Raw genomic sequence first — 7,574 nt, forward strand, 5'->3', positions numbered from 1 at the left:
GTGTTCCGTCTCCCTCCCGCTCTGCCTGCTCTTCTCCCGCCGGGAGTTGGGGGGATGGGCGCTCAGCTCCCGCTGGGCCGGGGCTTGTATCTTACCCCCTTCGCGAGGCGCTGGGTTCTCTCAGGTGCGGATGTGGTCTGGATATTGTCCTGTGTCCTCTGGTCTTTATTCTAGGAAGGGTTGTCTTTGTTATATTTTCATAGATATATGTGGTTTTGGGAGGAGATTTCCGCTGCTCTACTCATGCCGCCATCTTCCACCCCCTCTCGAATATTTGAATTTATAACCAGAAGTGGTAAATGCTGTTAGTAAGTCAGCTCTGCATTCATAACTAGCTGTGCATGAAGGAGTGAAGAATTGATGATGCAGAGGAACAGGCAGCTTCTACTGTGTAGGTGTTCTGTTAGGTATTCTGGGGTATTTTGTTCTTTGTTTTCTTTCTTTCAGATTATTTTTTCTGGAAGGAGGACCAGGAGGTGGAGACGGTCGCCATCCCCGCCGCTCTCCGTGCACGGACGGTGCGAGGCACACGCGTCCTCTCGCTGCCGCTGCTCTCATAGGGGCAGCCCCTTCGGGGCGTGGAGCCCCTCCGCGTAGCACCACCCTGGGGCTGCCCCGGGTGCAGCCTCAAGTTGCCATCACGGAGTGCGGGTGCTGCCGCCACTGCGGAAGGAGGTGGAGAGACACTGAGGGCAGGACTCGGTCTAGAGCATCCCCACACTCTCCTTGATCTTTTTAATGAGGCCCAAAACACACTAAAGGAGTTGGACTTTGCTGGCACATCTGGTTCTGCAAAGGGCACCAAGTGAGCATCCTACCTGGGTATCAGCTTATTGGGGCCACCACTGCAAAAGCATCCTTGAGACAAGTTAGTGTCAATAAGAAAACAGATAGATATACACATTTTCATTATCCATTCAAGCTGTTTTTATTTGTTGACCTCAGAATCCTTTGTCGACACAGTGATTCACAAATAAGATTTTTCAAGGCCTTTTCTGAGGAAACATCTTGCTATTTGAACAGTCACCCGTGACTCTAAGTGCAGCAAGCCAACAGGGGCAGGCATGGGCGGCCTGAGTCAGGGTACGCAATGCTCCCAAGCTGGGCTCAGAAGGACAGGAGGAGAGAGCTAGGTCTGGGTAGCTAAGGTGGGTTTCTTACAGGAAGTCACTAGGGGCTGCTACGCAGAGTAGCTTCTCATCTTCCCGAAGTCCAGAGAATGGAAACACTTGGAAAAGAGGTTCCCCAACCTGAGTGTGAGGACAAACCTACTGGGCTGGCCTTAGTTGGCATAAAGATGCCTCCAGGTGGTCGACACCAAAATGTTCTGATCCCAGGTTGGCTGAGAAATGTTACAGGTATGCCTCTCCCTTCTAGGAAACGCTATATCCTCCCACCCCTAACTGCCTACCTGCCCGGAGCAGCAAACTGTACTGGGGCCTCAGGGAAGGGAATTGAGGGTGATCCTGAGCTCCAAATAGTGTCTGGATGGCTCACATGAGCCTGCTTTTTCAGTTCCCACCCCAGCTGCAGTTAACCCTCCTCTGCATTCCCTGCCAAACAGTTCAGGGAAGACAAGCACATAGGCTAGAGGGAGACCCAGGTCCCCAAGACTCAAAGCTTCTCTCACCCCTGACCCAGCCACACCCACCCAACTCCTCTCGCTCCTCTCCCAGAACTGGGAAGGTACTGGTTTCTTGCCAGTCCTCCTCTAAGCTGTGCTTGTCCGATCTTTGAGTTCCTATTAATACACAAGTAATATGGTCAGTGTCCTTGGTGGCAACTGCCTCACTCCTGTTCACCTCCCTAGAAAAGACTAATAGGGAGAGAAGAGTGGACAGAAGCAAAAGAGCCCTCTTCCTTCTCCACCAAAGCCTCCCCTGTCTACTCCCTGCAAGTCTGCCATTCAACAAATATTTCAACATCTGCTACTTGCCAGGCACTAGGGTGCAGAGATGAGTAAGTGCAGTGCATGTCCGCAGGAAGCTCAGGGGTGGGAATAGGAAGAGGGGATCACAAGCAAGCCAACAATCACAATGCAGGGTGGCCACTGCTGTGATGGGGCACTGCAGGGGTCCCTGAAGATGAGATCTCTAAGTCCTGCTCTCTAGGAGGAGCAAAAGTAGCAGGAAGAAGAAGGGGATGAGCTAGACAAAAGGCAGTCTCTGAAATAGAGGCCATATATTCTGGAACCTGCCAGTGTTTTGAAGGAGGTGGGGGTTACTTTCCCACGGTGGAGTTTGGGCTTTGCTGGAGGCTGCAGGCATCTGGGTAGAGAAGTAAACTGGCTTCAGCAGGGTTTGCTTCTAGGAAGTTGGTTCTGGCTGCAGTAAGCTTGGAGGCAGGCCCAGCTTCCAGGCAGGGCTTTGCCCCTTACCAGCTGTGTGTTCCTGGGCAAATCATTTCCCCCTCTGAACCTCAGTGTCCACATTTGTGAAATGCAGATAGCAGTTGTGAGGATCAAGATAAATATTTATAGAAAGCACCTGGAACATAACAGGCACAGAAGGACAGAGGGAGGCTGTGAAGCTGCCCCCGCCACAAGGTCTGGGTCTTCCCCCCTCCTCTTTTGGCTCCCCTGTGATCTCAGAACTTCTTGACCATTGTTTATCAGGGAAAGATCACACGGAGAGGCTGAGAAAGCAGCCAGGAAGAAGCCTGGGTGGGACAGGGTTGGGAGGGAAGAAGCATGGGTACACTCTCGGTGCTCCAGGAGGAGCCAGGGTAGAGGTCAGGGCTTATGGCCAGGAGGGTCCTGGGGGTGGGGGGTGGGGTGGAGGAGGGGAAGGCGGGGAGAATGGGCTAGTCACCAATTCCTGTCCCTGAGCTAAGCTCACTGGGTGGTCCTATACCATCGCTGACCTAGAGGGAAATGCCAGCCCTAACGATTGTGTGCCTAGGGAGGGGATGTGTAAGCAACCTGGCTGTCCACGTTGGAGGAGCCAGCAGACTGTCCTGACCCTCACCCAGAGCTCCTTAACCCTCATGCTGTGTTCCACCAGGCCCCACGGAGCTGGCCAGCCTCAGCATTCGCCCATGGAGGCCCTGGGTCCTGGGGATGACCGCACCTCCCCAGCCTCGTCCACTCGCAGCTTGGATCTGCGGCGGCTGTCTGCACGCGCCGACTCGGCCTACAGCTGCTTCTCCACAGCCTCTAGTGATCCCGAGCCACACACGCTGTCACCTGGGACCGGTGTCCTTGCTTACCTCGACTGGGAGAACGTGCGCGTGGTGTGGGGCGGCCCGGCCCCCGCCGCGCCCACCGCTGTCCTGCACACATCCCTGCAGCCCCGGCCCGCAGCCGCGGTACGCAGTGGGCCGCGACCCCCAGAAGTCTGGGGGACCCCCGGGCCGCCCAACCGGCAGACCACCCCGCTCCTGTACCCGCTGACCGCGGAGGCGAAGTCTGCAGCGCGGGCCACTGAGCCACGCAGGCCACCGGCCTCACGGGCCGCCTACCGCCAGCGACTGCAGGGAGCGCAGCGGCGAGTGCTCTGGGAGACGTCGTTCCAGCGCAAGGAGCTCCGCATGAGCCCGCCAGCCCGCCGTCGGCCCTCCGCACCCGCACGGCCCCCGGCGGCGCACCCGCGCCCCGCATCGCTCAGCCACCCGGGCGGGGAAGTGGAATCGGCGCGCTCTGGGGCTTCCGCGCCACAAACTGGTGGGCGCGGAGACCTCGCCAAGCAGCAGCGGAAGTGGTGTTTCTCTGAGCCAGGGAGGCTGGATCGCGTGGGTCGGGGCGGTGGTGGGTTGGTCGGGGAAGGCGGCGGCAAGGCCTGCTCCAGCTTCTGCCTTCCCAGGCCCCAGGAGCATCAGGAGCCCCAGGAGCATGGAGTACTGGCCGAGTTCGAAGGTTTGTCTGAGCCCCAGACCCTTGGCATAGAAGACCCAAATCCTGGGTCCTTAAAGCTCAGTGTTGCCTACAGGCCTCGCTGTCAGAGTCGAAGCCCTTCAGGTGAAGTCTTGGCTCCCTGGGGAGGACCAGGAGAGGGCATGCCCATTATCCAGGTAGGGAAGATAGAGGGTGCAGCAGGCTTGGGGTGGGGTGCATCTGGGAGACTGAAAACTTGAGCCATATTTCATCCGTTTGCCTTTCCAGGCTGTTCCCCAAGGAGCAGAAACCCCCAGACCATTGTTTAAGACCAGACTTTGCAGGTGAGAGAGAGAGAGAGAGAGAGACCACTCTGGGGGCTGAAAACTGGGAGGCGGCTTTCACAGCTCTCACCCAGCAGGAAAGGAGAGGGCTTCCCACCTACCCTCAGTTTGAGCTTCCTTACTGTCTTTTGCAAACTACATCCCCTACTCCCCTCACAACGCCCTATTGTCTCTCTGGTGCAGCACCAAGAGCTTCCTTCCTGGTCACTGTGGTCAGGATGGGGTCCCTGCTTCCAGAGTCCTGAATCAGAAGGAAGCTGCAGTGGCATGTCCTGCAGAGGGCCTCCAGAGCAGTCCTGTGCGTGTGCAGAGGGTCTCAGAGAGCTATATGGAGTCTGCCTGGCCCCCACCCCTTCCTGATAATGAAGTTTTCCTGGAAGAAGCCCCGCTGGTCAGGATGAGGTCACTTCCAGACTCTCATGTGCCCCCAAGGCTCCCAACCAAGTGAGTTCCCTCTTGCTTCCAAGCAGAGTGAGACCTTCCCTTTCCACATGTCTACATAATGCCTGAAGGGCAGGGAACTCTCTCCTAGGTGAAGCCTGGGAACCTAGGTGAAGGGACTGGGTGGGGGCAGGTGGCCCTTGGAAGCCACCACTTGTCTTGGCCAGAGCTTTTTCTAATTCAATGTCTCTTTCACTTCCAGTGTACATGCCTCTGACCAGCAGTATGGAGCTGGCTTGGGCCAACGAGCTGACCATGCTGCAGTCCTCCAAGAGTACTCCCTCAACAGACACCCAGAGATTGTAGCAATAGATGACTGCTGGTAGGGGATAGATGGTTCTGTGGGTGTGTACAGGTCCTGCTATAGCCCCCCAGAAACTGCAAATGGTGACATCCCAACCTTTGACCACACTGGACTGCTAACTACTGACCCCCACACTGCTGCAGAGAATGAGCCTTTCAAATCTTTCCCAGTTGATACCCTGGGACCTCCAGGCAATGATTCGCCAGAGACTCCCTCCCACATTGCCCTAGCTTGGGGCACTGGCCAGCCTGGTTCCAGGTCAACATGGTCCAGTCTGCGCCTCGAGGAACTGGTTCAGGAGCTGGCCAGACTGAATCCCTCTCTGAGTGACACTATTAACTCCTATCCCCACCTGTGGGGCTTCTAGATGGGCTGATTCCTTTAACTGAGGTCAGGGCTGCAATGAGGCCAGATTGTGGGGAGATTGGAGAGGAGGCTGCTGGTCCTTCCGAGGCAGGGTGAGTGAGGGGGTCACCAGGGACTCGGGATTGTCCCTGCAGTCTGGGGCAGGACAACCCAGGGAGCTCTGGCCTTGTCCCCAGCTATCTCTTTAGCTCCACCCAGCTCCTGCCAACCTCTCAGGAGGAGACAAGGCCTGAAAACCTTAGTACCCACCCTGTACCTGACCTGCCATGTGGCCAGGGTCTCCCTGAGCCAAATAACAGCATCCAAGTCAAGAAAGTGAGTGTGGAAGGGCTGCTGGATGCTGGGTGGGGCAAGAGCCCAGAGTCTGTGTAAGTCTGGGCCCTGGCCCCAGCTTTAAGTACCCCCGTTTTCCCTGCAGGTGGAGCTAGCTCACCTCCTCCAAAAGATGCTGCAGGTCCTTCAGGCTGAGCAGGAACAGCTGCAGGGGGCGGCCCCGGAGTGGGCCAGGCGTGGGGCTGCTCTGGAGGCTGCAGTGGGCCAGGCCTGTGCACCCCATGAGCTAGAGCGGTTCAGCGGGTTCATGGCTGACCTAGAGCGGGTGCTTGGCCTCCTTCTACTGCTTGGCAGTCGCCTGGACCGCGTGCGCGGTGCCCTGGCTCGGGCTGTTGCAGACTGTGACCCTGATGAACAGGTAACTAGTTCAGGCTAGGGGTTAAAGGGTGGTAATGGGCCTGCCGGCTCTGGCTGGCACCCCCGACCCACTCACAGTGCCCTCTCCATGCAGCTCCAGGCCTCTCTCCTGCAGCAACTGGGGCTCCTGGAGCAGCAGCAGGAAGATGCCAAGGAGCTGAAGAGGCACGTGGCACGGTGCGAGCGGGCCCTGCGGGAGGTGCTGGTGCAGGCCCTGTCAACTGCAGAGCTGCACGCCTACAGTGCCCTGCTGGTGGGCAAAGCCACGGTCCTGGCCCAGCAGCGCAGCTTGGACAAGTGGGTCCGACTCCAGGATCAACTTGACACCGTCAGGAGGTCAGGAGCAACGTTAGCCATCCTCCCCCACCCTACAGGTGGACCTGGCCCCCAGGAACCCACCCTTCTGATAAACCTCCCCCCTCCCCAGCTCCCCTCACCTAGTTGCAGGCCAGGGGGGTGGGGAGCATGGCACCTGCCTCTTACCAACATGACTGGGACAGACGCTGGTTTCCTGGCTCTTTTCCCTCGGGGGAGGGGAAGACCCAGGCCTGGCCTTCCCAGAATGCGTCTTCCAGGTGTTCTCCTGTGGCTCCACCTAGGTCTTACGGATTATTTGGTAATTAATTTATGGATTTAAAAACTAGTATTTCCCCTTTTTGTGATGAGAGGCCTGGTCAGGGTTGGTTGGAGGGAATTAAGTCAAGAGTTGTATTTCAATTTAAGTTGCAAAATGACCTTTTCTTCTCTCTCAGTAATGTGGAAAGATCTGAAGCTATCTTGTTTACAAACTATAGATCCAAACTGTGCCTGACTAGAGCAGAAGAGGGATGGCAGTTGCTAGGAAGACTGGAGAGAATAGGCCTGAAGACAGGAGGAATAGGGGGGATGCTGGGCCCTCAACGCTACTGCCCCCATGCCCCAATTCCTAACTGTTTCAGTGACTGTCACACAACAGAAGCCTAGGCCTGGTTGGCGGAGTCCAGTTCTCCTTTGCTGTTCTTACCCAAGCCCACAGCCCCACAGTGGCAGTAGGGTACTGCTTCCCTTCAAGACTCCAGGGATAGAGAATTTCCCCAAATGGAAAACAGGTTCAGTTACTTTGCTGCCTAATAACCCTGACAAATGTCCAGTACACTCGGATTTTCCAGTACATTCATTCCAAGACCCAGAAAGAACTTTCTTCCTCTTTCAATTATGTTATGAAAACGGAGTTTATCCAACTCTCCTTTGGAAACCCCACTGGGTCCCCCAGGCTTGAGGAGGCAGTTGGGGCTGGGAGCTGAAGCTCAGGCTTAGGGGACTTGGAGGCCTACCATGCACGGGATGAGAACCCGGAGAGGCAGCTCCACTTGTGTGCTAGAGATGCTGATCTGGGGACGGGCTAGGGTTGGGAGTCAGGAATTAGGGGCTGGAGTGGTATAAACATGACTCATACTCCCCTTTATTTGTGCATCAGCCCTGTGTACACAGCATCAATGTTAAGTTCTCAAATATGCATGTGAAAATCTGCTTTAGTATTTGTAGCTGCAAGTCTAGGGAGAAGATAATGCTGAAAGAGTAATCTGGGGTCATGACTGGATTACCTTAAATTCCAGTTTGGTCTTTTTCCTATTTGCAG

The 7,574-nt window shown here is 56.1% G+C and overlaps 1 pseudogene; it reads left to right on the forward strand.

Moving 5' to 3' along the window:
* The first annotated feature begins 402 nt into the window (after positions 1-402).
* Positions 403-6,640, forward strand: LOC130680357 (protein Shroom1-like; annotated as a pseudogene).
* The last annotated feature ends 934 nt before the right edge of the window (positions 6,641-7,574 follow it).

The sequence above is a fragment of the Manis pentadactyla genome, chromosome 13 (genome assembly GCF_030020395.1).
Source record: "Manis pentadactyla isolate mManPen7 chromosome 13, mManPen7.hap1, whole genome shotgun sequence".
Classification (NCBI taxonomy): Eukaryota; Metazoa; Chordata; class Mammalia; order Pholidota; family Manidae; genus Manis; species Manis pentadactyla.